The sequence below is a fragment of the Camellia sinensis genome, chromosome 6 (genome assembly GCF_055761805.1).
Source record: "Camellia sinensis isolate YWXY chromosome 6, ASM5576180v1, whole genome shotgun sequence".
Classification (NCBI taxonomy): domain Eukaryota; kingdom Viridiplantae; phylum Streptophyta; class Magnoliopsida; order Ericales; family Theaceae; genus Camellia; species Camellia sinensis.
The window spans coordinates 189,427,994-189,440,319 of record NC_138966.1 but is presented as its reverse complement, the minus strand read 5'-3'; the positions used below and the strand labels follow the sequence as shown (position 1 = coordinate 189,440,319).

The window sequence follows — 12,326 nt, the reverse complement described above, 5'->3', positions numbered from 1 at the left end:
AGAATCAAGAACAATGGTGAACTACCAAGAACACTGTGACAAAGTATGTGAAAGGGTATAAAGGCAAGAACAGTGGCCAAAGTGCAAACAATGTTGTGAACAGTGCGTGTATTTAAGACATGGGCAAAGGGCAAGGTCGTGAAATAGAAGCACACTCAGATATATGATTCACAGATCGAATGTTTAAACAAAATAGTAATGGCAACAAGTTCAAGAAAAAATTAAGAAACTGAAATAAGAAGGAATAGTGAATTACCAGAAGAAGAATGAAGTCGGTGTTGAGTTTGCCTGTGAGAACCCGAATATAAAAATTAAGTAAATAATTAAATAATAATATTACAATCTCAAATATTTTGGTGGTGAATTCTAAGGTGCAAATTAAATATTATTGGAGGATCTTTTAATTAATTTTAAACTTAAAAATAAATTTATGGTGAAAGTCTTTAATTTAGAGGCAAGATTTATTATATAAAATAAATAAATAAATATATTTAAGTGCCAAATTAGTAAGCATATTTTGATCTAGTAATAGTTATATTTTATTTAAATTAATGAGTTAGAAAATAAAATAATATTAAGAGATAATAATTTAGGGTCTTTTGTTTAGATATATAAAGTAGCCCTAGGTTGCCTAATACAATATATAACAACCCTAGGGTTCCTAATCTACACTGTAGCAGCAGCAAACACAGCAGCCACGGGAGAGAAGGGTTGAGAGAAAATAAGAAGAAGAAAAAGAAAGGGTTGCAAACAAAAAACGATTTTTGGGTGTGTGGTAGGTCTTTATCTCTCTTCTTCCTTTTGTTTTTGTTCTTTATCCTTACTCTATTATTATTTAGTTCATTCATGGAGAGATTGTAGGTTTATATATTTTGTATATATATATATATATATTGTTAAGAAATTTGAGGAGTTAAATTCATGTATAAAGAATGGGTATTATTCTTAGTTAAAAAATTCTGCGCATAATCACGAACTTTAAAAATCAAGAAACCATATCAAACGGATGAATTTTGAACTGAAATTTTTACAGTAGATCAATTACATATTGAATTGCATATCTGAATTTTTTTCATAATTTTTGGGAGTCAAAATCCATATAAATTGAGATATTCAAATCTGTCCAGGAAACCAGTCCGAAACAGTAAATTCGGGAGTGTTGTTCTCTTTGGGTATAAATCCAAAAATTATCAAATTAGTTTCATTAGAACCGGTTACGAGTCTAGTTTCATATGTTTTTGGCCTTGAATTGATTGCTCGTGTATATTAAGAGAACCGTCAATTTCTTTAAAGTGCTGCAGAAAACAACCTGTTTGGATATAATAAATTGTAGAAAATTATTTTGATAAGCAAATCAAGTGAAACCAATTGGGTTTGAAACTTAGTATATATTAGTTGATATCTGGAGGATTTTGGAATTTTTCGAATAGCGTGGAGTGGGTTTTGTAATTTTCAAAGTTAGCGAATAGGTTGGGAAGGCTTGTTTGAAATTCTATCTTATCTTAAAGTCACAATTAATTAAGTTTTGACCGGAACTCATGTCTTGGGTGATTTTAAACCTTGAAGAACATGAACTTAGGTAATATTTAAGAGTAACGGTGAGTTGGGTTGAGCCGTGTTAGTGCGCTTTAGTTGAGGTTACTTAGTTCCTATTTTTTTGTATTTTTAAATTAGTTGTGACGTGTAGTTTTTATACTTGGTTCAGGGCACTAGTTGGACTTTTACACTCTATTCGAGGGTTATATTATTTCGTTTGAGTAGTTTCATGCTACATATTTTTATAAATGTTTCCCTACCCTGAACTGTTGGAAAATTAAATTGTTGTTTCATAATTAAACTGTTTTGATAAATTATTATATTATCAATTGAATTAAATTATTTCTGAAACATGTGTGAACTTGGCATACTGTAAACTATTTGTTTTGGTCTCATGTTTATGATGATGAACTACCATGTTTTGCGAAACTGATGTGTATTGATTATTGGGACCATGTGTGTATTTAGTCTAGGGAAATTATTCCACTGTGTGTGGTGACTCTGGCCACTAGGGAATAGATCCGGGTTGGGCCGTGATGACTCTAGTGCTCAACGATTGTAAGGAAAAGACCTTTAAAAATAACTAGGTGACCTTCAATCGGATCGTCTTTGAGAAAAGGCCCAGGTGCCACCCTGAGGATGACTCTTAGTTCGGTATTGGATCCAACGGGATTTATAGCCTGAGAAATGTATGGCATATTATTTGTTTTTCTTGGTACCCAGAAAATTATTGGTGTTCATGTTATAATTTGTTTTAAGTGGAAAATGTCGTTTATCATGTTATTGCGAGACATGAGTATTTTAAGTGTTGAACTGTAGAACCTTCTTTTTGAAACAGATTGTATTTACCAAACTATATACCAATCTAGTTTCTGTGATATATATCTTATTTTGGAATTGAACCCTGTTTTTAAAACTGTATTTACTATCCATGTTGCTACTCACTGAGCTATCAGCTGACTTAGTTGTTTACCATTTCCAGGTGTTAGAAGGACTTAGAGTAGACTCATGGCGTAACGGGGACCTAATTGCATGGACCTCTAGGACATTTATTTAATTTGTTTTAGGTTGCTTTGTCGAGTTTTGTGCATACATTGTGGTTGGGTTTTATTTAGAATTATTTTATTTTGTGGGCGGTTTGTGTCCCATTTAGTATATATATATTTTTAGGAAGTTGGTTATGACTTGTTTTTCACTTGTGGTATGTCACTGGATTGAGTGTTGATTTATTTATTTCTGGGCTATCATCACATTTATTCTTTATGGTTTTGAATTCATGTTTAGGCTTACGTGTGCCTTGGGCTAAGTCCCTGTGGGCCACGGCCGGTCATACCCGGATTTGGGGTGTGACATTGCCGAGGTCAGACGACGGTGGCAGACGGAGAAAATCAACGCGAGCCTAGTCGAAGGAAGCGAACGACGGTGGTTGCAGAGCTTTGGAAGCTTGAGCAATGGCGGTTCTCGAAGGGTAAAGCAAGAAAGAGAGAGAAAGAGCTTCAGACGCGAAAAGAGTAAAGTAAAGGGATGGAAAGAGAATGAGGGTTTTTTGTTAAAACCTGAAACGGTGGCAAAACAGAATTGATGTGCCTCAAACAACGTGTGCGTCAGACGGCGCACGCAGGCACTAGACGGTTTTCAGGAGCGTCGCAAGTACGATCCAATATAGAAAAGACGCGTGTCGTAAACGGATGAATTATTATGTATGACAGCTCATAAGTGTGAAAGGGTTCTTGAAATTCTTGTTCTTTAAAGAGGACGTGACGGCCAACATAATGATCTCAGCTGAGATATTGTAAACCGACATACTGGAAGGTAGTACCTATATAGGTTCCATCATCTCAGAATGCCGAGATAATAGAACCTAGGGGGCAGTTGTGGGGATATATTTTCAGGATATCAACACGTGGCAAGGTAACGCTGACGTGTTAGCCAAGGTTCCACTTGTCTTGACCGTGATGTCGAGATAATCCCAGCATGGCCGAGGTTATCTCCGAAGATATCGGAGTCCGGGATAAGCGGATGGGGGACAAGAGTCCTAGTATAGAAGAAGACTTCAGTTTGGGTAAAGATAAGACTTTTAAAGAGTTTATCCCAATCCTACTAAGAGTCCAAGATTAACGGTAATCCTAAGTCCATTGAAGCTAGGTTTCTTGCTGGGACAAGGATTGAGACAACTATAAAAGAAAAGCACCCCCGATGGGTCTAAGGTACGCAATTTATATTCAGAACAATGAATTTAGCACCATTGATTATGTTTGAGAGATATTTGGTTATTGACTTGACCGTCGGAGTACCCCCGGGTGGACGAACTACCGCCGGAGTCTCTTCTTTCTGTTGCAGGTCAGCCAGGTGTCATCTATTCTGCCAGTGCTCTCCAGTTGAATACTGTATTAGCAGTGTGATCAGAAAATCACTCACACAAATATATAATAATAAAAACAAATATATAATTATATGAAATTACAACTAAAATATGAACTATTTATTAAATAAAAATGATCCTAAGGTTTGAATGATCAAGGATTCTTTGTTGATATTGTGGACTCATAGTATTTAAAATTCGAATCATTTATTATCGTTGTGTTTAGGGGTGTGCGCGGTGCGGTTCGGGCGGTTTAATAGTAAAATTACAAACCGAATGACGGGTTGGCGGATGAGCGGATTGACAAATTGTGGATTGGGCAGTTTTTGACGGATTGGCGGATTAAAAAATATTCTAATTAATTATCATACATTTGCATAATATATAACACTAATTTGTATAATATTTTTTAGATATATAACGCAAAGTAATTTTACATAATATGTTTCACATATATAACTACTAATTTGTAATAAATTCCATATCTTAAATCTCTCTCACACTCATTTTTTCATTGATATTTCATTGAAGGTTAAAAAATATATATGTATTAACTATAATGGAGCGAAGCGGTTCGGTTGGCGGATTATAAATTTTAAAGTTCAAACCACGGTTAGCGGTTAGAGCGGTGCGGATCGATGCGGATCGGTGTGATTTTAGCGGATTGGGTGATATTTTGCACAGTCCTAGTTGCGTTTGATTAGGGAATTTAAGAAAAGATTTAGAAAGAGAAAAAAAAAAAGTAAATTGTAAATAAAATATATTTACATTTCACATAATTTCACATATATTTTTTTGTTCTCTTTCTAAATTTCTTCCTAAATATCCTAACCAAACACAGTATAAAGAAAAATAATCCGAAGGTTCAAAATGGTGAAGGATTTTTCGTTGTTTGTGACTTGATAATTGTTTAACCGTTAACAAACTGATCATTCTTTAAATGAACGCCATTAGAATAAAAAATTTATAAAAAAGAAAACAATTCCTCTCAACAAACTCCTGAAAAAAATATATAAAGTAAAAGGTCTCTAGTTCTCAACTCTACACAAGTATGCGACAAGGGTTAGGCTTGAATATAAGTTGCCCAACTTCTAGCCACATATTTACTTAGGTGATTGCATATCCTAATGGTAGTTAATAACTAATTTAGTAGAAGTCATTGGGTGCTTCTCAAGTTGACTTATGATTGGTTTCTACAGTGAGTTCCAGTACTTATCGAGCGGTGACCATTGATGATGATTGATGCAGAGAAATACACCAAAAGCAATTAATAATTTTTTTTTAATTTTGTGGAATCAAATAATTATTTTATTTACTTTTCTTTTTAAAAAGAGATTCTGTTCAGAGCAAAAAGCACCTTGCTTTCCTCTTCTATACCCACTTCGTAAATTATGTGATAAAATAAAGAGAAAACAACACTCATAATGCTTCCACTGAAAGATACTTTCGAGGAGTTCAAAAGAAAAAGAAAAAAAAAAAAAAAAAACACTCTCATGTTACGTATTATAATAAATTTTAAATATAAATATCATGGGATGTCTAAAGTTTTTGAATAATTAGTTTTCTTGGTGTCGAAGTTTCACAAGCCTGCACTCATCATTGATGAGGACAATTGACATGCTGGATAATAATAGAATCTGGATTTTAATTAGCCGACAATAATTTTTTGTTCCTGGTTAATTTTATCATATACTCTTTTGTTTCTAGTTTGATGATTGTTTTATTTGTCTTGATTTAGTTGGCTGGTTTTTATAATATGAAACTCTAATGTCTCATTTCCTTTTATATTTATGAAGTTTTTGTTATTTGTAAAAAAACAAAAACAGAAATTTTAGATCCAAATACATAACGACAAAATTATAAAAACATTCACAAGTGAACTAGCGAATTCAATCACATCTGTAAATGGTTCTTCATAAGAGTTCGATTTTGTTCACTCATCGCACTTTTTTTTAATCTTTAAATAGGGTTCCCATTTTGAAAGAACTAATCAGCTGGTGAAAATAATATGCAGAATAACAAATCTAAAAGCTTTCCTTTCCTTTTCTTAATCTGTGAAAGACTCGTTTCTTTTGTTCAAACCCACAATTTTCTGGTAAATTTGATCAATCGATCCAACTTGTCACGGAAAATCATCCCCAGTTTTGTTGCCTCCAATCTAAATATAGCCACAGTTTCGTTCCTCCGCTTTGGTTCCAGCCAAAACAGTGTATATGCACAGCACACTTTTTTGGCCGTGTAGTTTACTTTAGGCTGTGTAGTTTTGCTTTCAAGTTAAGGGCCCTCATAAATCATTTAACTTACTTACCAAAAGGATATAGTGACTTCTCATTCAACCAAATCAAATTTATTAAACATGAAATATGCAAAACACAACATTTTTGTTTTTGAAAATCATTGCAACATCACAATGACAGTGCAATATGCTGATAAATCAATTGGAAATAAAGAGGAGGAAAAGAATTGAAATATGATTTTCTACTTCCAACATGTACCACCTCTTCCACAGCCAACTTCACAGGGGCCTCTGTACAATTATGTTTATTGGCAACATCTCTAATAAGCTTGTCAAAATCACTTTTATATGTGAGTTATTATTCTCTAAACTGCATTAGAAATTTTTTTGTACCCTATACTCAATTTGGCACCTTTGAAATTTTGGAAAGCTCAGTTGTTTTTTTAAATTTAATGACTCATATAATGATTTTCAAAAAGTTTAGCCTGGCTTTATATTAAAAATTCATTAGTAATCACATTTTACAAAAGGAGGAGGAGTACTGTTTGACAGAGCTTTTGGTGTTGCTTTGTTTTTCTGTCCTTTCCTATCAATGAGTTCTGATCCTTCTATTTGAAATTTCTTCTATTGTACGAAACCGCTTGGTAAATGGAGTTTCTCATCTTCTTCCTCGAGTTGTTCTTGACTCTATTGCTGAATTGCAAATCTGTTTATCCAACAAGGATGACAAAACTAACTCAAAAGCCAAAATCCCTTTTATATCTTGTTGGAATCTTATCAAAATCAAATGGATGCTGAAAACTTGGGACACTAAAGCGCTTTGGATATTTGTAAAACATTATACATAATGTTTTTAATTTGAAAACTCAGCTGCTGATAATCTGTTTTGAGCTCTATAGCGATTCCGGTTGTCCCTTTACTGTTCTGTTGTATTCCGGACTCAATTCCGTGGAGTTAGTAGTTGTATCTATCTTGTTGTCGTCCTTTAATTCCATTTGTTTGAGTTTTAGGATGTGTTAGGCATGTTTTGGAACAGGTGGGTTGAACCTTGGTATAAAATTTTGTTGCCAGGTTTTTGGTCGTTCCGCTCGAGCGGGTCTTGTTGCGCTCGAGCGGAGATTGCACACTCCCAGAGTTTCGTGTCCCTGCAAAACTTCTGCATGTGTGATTTTTACGCTCAAGCGGGTTTCTTTACGCTCGAGCGGTCGCGCTCGAGCGGGTACTCTAGTACTCGAGCGGGTAGTACTTTTTGGTGTAAGTTCTGGGAGGGAGAAATCCACGCTCGAGCGGACTGGTTTTCGCGCTCGAGCGGATGTACTTTATTCTTGTGTCTTGGCACTCGAGCGGGCCTTCTTGCGCTCGAGCGTACCTAGTTTTTTGTTCTTGACACTCGAGCGTTGTGTTCTTCGCTCGAGCGGGAATGTCGTATATCAGTTGGCAGCTGGGCATTTTAAAATCAGTTTTTACATTCTCTCTCTCTCTCTTACTTTCTAAAAAGCTATTTTGAGAGCTTCTCTCTCTAGAAACTCCCTTCTCTCTAGGGTTTGATCTAGTTAGAGTGTCTCTCTATCCTCCGGCTTTTGTAAAAAGTATGTTGATCGTCAAGGGCTTCATGTTGATCCGAGAATCATAGTGTTTGGAGCATTTTCACTTTCTTCTCCTTCTCCGTTTGAGCTTTAACTTCAAGGTAGGGATATCCTACTCCTTCTCATGAGTTTTGTCTTTGAATTTTAGTATTTTGATGAGTTGGGGGTTGTTGGGTAATTTTGAGAAAGTTTAGGCCTTTGTGTAATTTTACAAAAGTTGGGATTTTGTTTATATAAACTTATATGCATGTTTGGCATAGAGAGATGAGATCAATAATGGATTGTTGGTGAAAATGGAACCTTAGGATTGTGATGTTAATTATGAGAAATGCTCTAATTACATTGACAAATTAATTGGTATAATTAATTTGAAGAAAAGAAGAATTAAATTGAGAAAGTTGAAATGTTGATTACATATCCATTTGGTGCATTTATTTTCAGTATAGAAATAACTGCTTTGGACTATCGGTGGAGGATAGTCTTGATTGTTGTAAACAATGCATGATGATTAGGCAAACTAAAACTAATCAATTGAGTAAGCCATTGAATATGGTAGTTGGTACAATACAGCACTCAAATGTGTATTGATTGATTTAATTTGTATATAATAATTGTTTATATACATTGTATTGTGTGGGAGGAGAAATGGGCTGTACTCCACGGTTTATTGGAAAAAAGGGGCTGAACCTCTAAACCGAATCTTGTGACAGTGATACAGCACTACAATGTGTATCAGGCTGCGAATTAGAAGTGTTTTCTTGTGACAGTGATACAACACTACAATGTGTATCAGGCTGTGAATTTGAAGTGTTTGTTTGATTTGATATAGCACAAAAATGTATATTGTTATCAATTGTGAAGTATAGAAGTGTTTCTATGTTATGTTGATACAGCACTAAAATGTGTATCGTTTGTATAGTATGGAAGTGACTTATGTGTTATTGATACAGCATCAAAATGTGTATCCACCATGAATTTTCGAAAATGTCTTAAGATGAGTCTTATTCTCATCAAGTTATTTGGCTAAGTTTGGAGCCTTATTTTCAAACTCAAAGTTGAAAAAGAGAAATGAGAAATGAAATGTAACATGGACTTAATGTCATGAAATCGAAATGTGATATATGTAGATGTATCTGTGTTGACCATTTATCAACTGCTAATCTTTTAGTCATTGTTTATGGCTGGTTTAGTGTATCTCTACTGGGCTGTGGCTCACCCTTTATGGGACATGATTTTTAGATACAGGTAGCATGCCACCTCCAAGGACATAACTTGGGAGGCTAGAGGCAGACTGACTGCTTGTTATTTGCTTTTTTGATGTATTACATGTAAATTCAAGTCAAGGGCTTAATATGTATTGAGTTAGTACTCCTCTTTTTGTAACCAAGTGTTAACTTGAAAAGCTGTAAGCCCGTAGGGCATTTGCTTTTGTTGTTAACATGTAATACTTTTGTAAGAACTGTTCTGATTTAATGGAAAGGTGGTTGGTTTCTTTGTATCAGTGCATGTCTAATGAGATGGGTTTTATTTATTATTTTGAGGGCGTTACAAGCTCTGCAACAACAACAACTCATATAACAACAAAGCATGGTCTATTTTTGGGATGAACAATTGCAAACATGATCCATCATTTTATTGACTCCAAGGCTGTGTTTGGATATGGAAGGAAAGAAAAAGGTAAGAGAAAGCGAATGAATTTTTTTTCATTTTTTGCTTGCCTTTTCTTCTCTTACACAAATCCAAGATTCAACCACAACCTAACCCAAAGATTTGGGCTATGCTACTTTGTAGCAAAATCCAATTTAAACAAACTGACATTTGAACCAACAACTACAAGTCTATCAGCACGCATGGCAGAATGGACAAGGCACTTCCGTTCTAAAAATCTGCAAGAACTTCCTATGGAAAAGTACTAAGAATTCAAAGAACTTGCTCATACTCCAATTTGATGGGAAGAAGAGGAAATTAACTCTGCAGATGTTTGAAGTGCTTGAGATAGCTACTACAAATTAAAGCAAGTGCCAAGGCATCAATAACCTAAACTTTTTCATAATCCCAGTTCCACAATAAAAGAGCAGAGCAGCTATGCATCTAAACAATGAGGATCCAAGAGTTTTGGTTCATTATTGACAAAGGTTGTTCAGTTGTTCATTTCTCAATATCAGAATAATAGCAAACGACACACATCAAATTAATAAAACATAACAGAAACAAAATTCAAAATTCAAAATGTAATTGTTAATGGCAACCACAGCTGCATAAACAATGGTGCAATGGTGACCACATCATTAATCTGAAGTGAAAATGAGAAGAAAAAAAATGCAGTTAACGTTCCAAATTTTAGTAGATATCTAAAATAGAATTTCTTATACTGTCCGTGTCTATTAGAGTATGGAAAATTTGTTTGGGTTACTGAATATTTAGCCACCTTCAAGTGTTCAACAGGCACAAAAATTGTCTTCCACTCAAAAATAAAAGCCATAGGATTGTTTTGATTACCTTCAATTCCTAAATCACAGTGCTTATGATAGTTAGTTTCATCCACTTTCTCCCTTACTGTGCAAAAATTAAAGCATATAAAACTCAAAGTAACTAGCAAAATGTCACTCTATTTTCAGGAAATAACATCATAGTTTGAAGCAACACAAGCATTTAATAAAATTAAAGATGTAAAAAAAAAAAAAATTCCACAGAAATTTGACAATCCTAATTTCCAATCAAATCCTCCACTCCTGTTCCAACTAAGAATTACCTTAAATGCTATTGATATATACTATATTCATGACAAAATCCAGTCCGTCTTCTTTGTCCTTTCCTGCACTTAGTCTTCCTTGTCATCCCTGAAAGGAAAATTTGCATGTACTCTTCCTCTTCCCAGTTGTAGCTAGAGGGTGAAGCCAAACTTTCAACAAACGTAGCAGCCATGGTATTATTTCTAACATAAGTTGCACCATTTTGTTCAAGATTGCGCCGCAAAATTGTATCAGCTCCCTCTGAGTACAATACCACATCCCTGTTCTTGGCATAACGCAATGGTACCCAGTAGTAGTTACGTAACTCAAATCCAGTAAGATTAGTTACATTAAACAAACTTAACCAAGATGGGTTGTTGTTGTCACCATATTTGGGCATTACTAATACTTCAAGATCGACATTACCAAGCGTTCCTTTGTTCCTGTGGATAGCCAGCCATAGAAAGGCATCCATTCAAAACTCCCAAACCAACTATAGTAATTTGTTTCCATTCATTCAGCTGTGGTGGCATTGGCACCTCCACAAATTCATTGGTCTGGGGATCAAAATACAAAATCAAATGGGAATAACTTGTATCAGTTACCAACCAATGCAGACGATCATTCACCACAGGCCCTGACTCGATTCCAAATTTAGTACGAGGGAAATTAATCTCTGTCCAAGTTTTGTTTCTAAGACTTCCAACCATGACCTCCATGCGAGAATTAGGAGGCTGTGATCAGATGACACCTCTAATCGCCATTAATGCTTTGTAATCATCAGTGGAGGAGTCATAGCAAAGTCCAGATACAATCTGGAAAATAGGGTGTTTTCGGATCAAAAGAAAATGAGAAAAGACTCTGTTGCAGGACCTAGTTGATGGATTCCACATGAACAAGTCCTCGTGAACATTTACGAGCAACAAGCCATTACACGAACCCCTGATTCTCATCTTGGAACGAGGTAAGTTTCCTTGTGAAATTGCTTCAGGTTTAGGAATTTCCATTGCCGAAACTTCATCATCATCATTGTTTATCAAGTTGATTGAAAAACTCGGGGCATGGAAATCGGGGACTACGATAAGCTTAGATCTTTTTTGAGTAGTTGAAAGATTGAATTTGGGATTGGAGATTAGAGAACACCAAGATTTGGAAACGCACTTGAATCGAATCAGAGAAGAGACTGGTAGGTTTGAGAGTATGTGAAGGATGATCTCTTCTGGTATGGATGGGAATTGGGGTTCTGATATGGCTTCGATTTTGATATTGTTTGCTCTTCCTGCCTCAATTGTTGTCCTTTGTGTTTAGCTATGATACTCAAACCAACCTATCTATATCATATACTATGTTTTAACAGTCGTGCTACGTACCACTAAAAAGGATCGCTAAGTCAACTCTAATGCTACGTACCACTAAAAAAGGATCACTAAGTCAACTCTAATGAGGTGGCAGTGCTGAATATTAAAAAAAAAAAAAAAACAAAGAGTAAAACATCACATCAATTGAGATTACAGTATTTTTAGAACTATTAGAGCTCAATATTTTAAAACTCTTAAACAATTTTCATGTTTTAAATGTATATGATCTAAATAAACTTAAACACTGATCTAAATAAACTTAAACACTAAACATAATGTGAAGAACTTAAAAACAAATTTAACAAATACATAAAATATTAAAATTGTATTAATTTTTATTTTTATTTTTTTGTATATTTCTTATTATTCAGTAATTTTATAAAATGTTATATTCAAATATGAAGTGTTTTAAATGTATGTAAATTGCGTGAATATAAAACTAGAAAAAAAAAAGTGTTAAAATTTTAAAGCATTCATAAAAAATAAAAATAAAAATAAAAATAATAATAATAATAA

General features: G+C 34.4%; 1 long non-coding RNA gene across 1 annotated transcript; it reads left to right on the top strand.

The window, feature by feature from the left end:
• Positions 1–666: 666 nt before the first annotated feature.
• Positions 667–2,717, top strand: LOC145792168 (uncharacterized). The gene is made up of 2 exons (XR_014331368.1): positions 667–775; positions 2,519–2,717. It is a non-coding gene; the product is annotated as an uncharacterized LOC145792168 (long non-coding RNA).
• Positions 2,718–12,326: the final 9,609 nt, after the last annotated feature.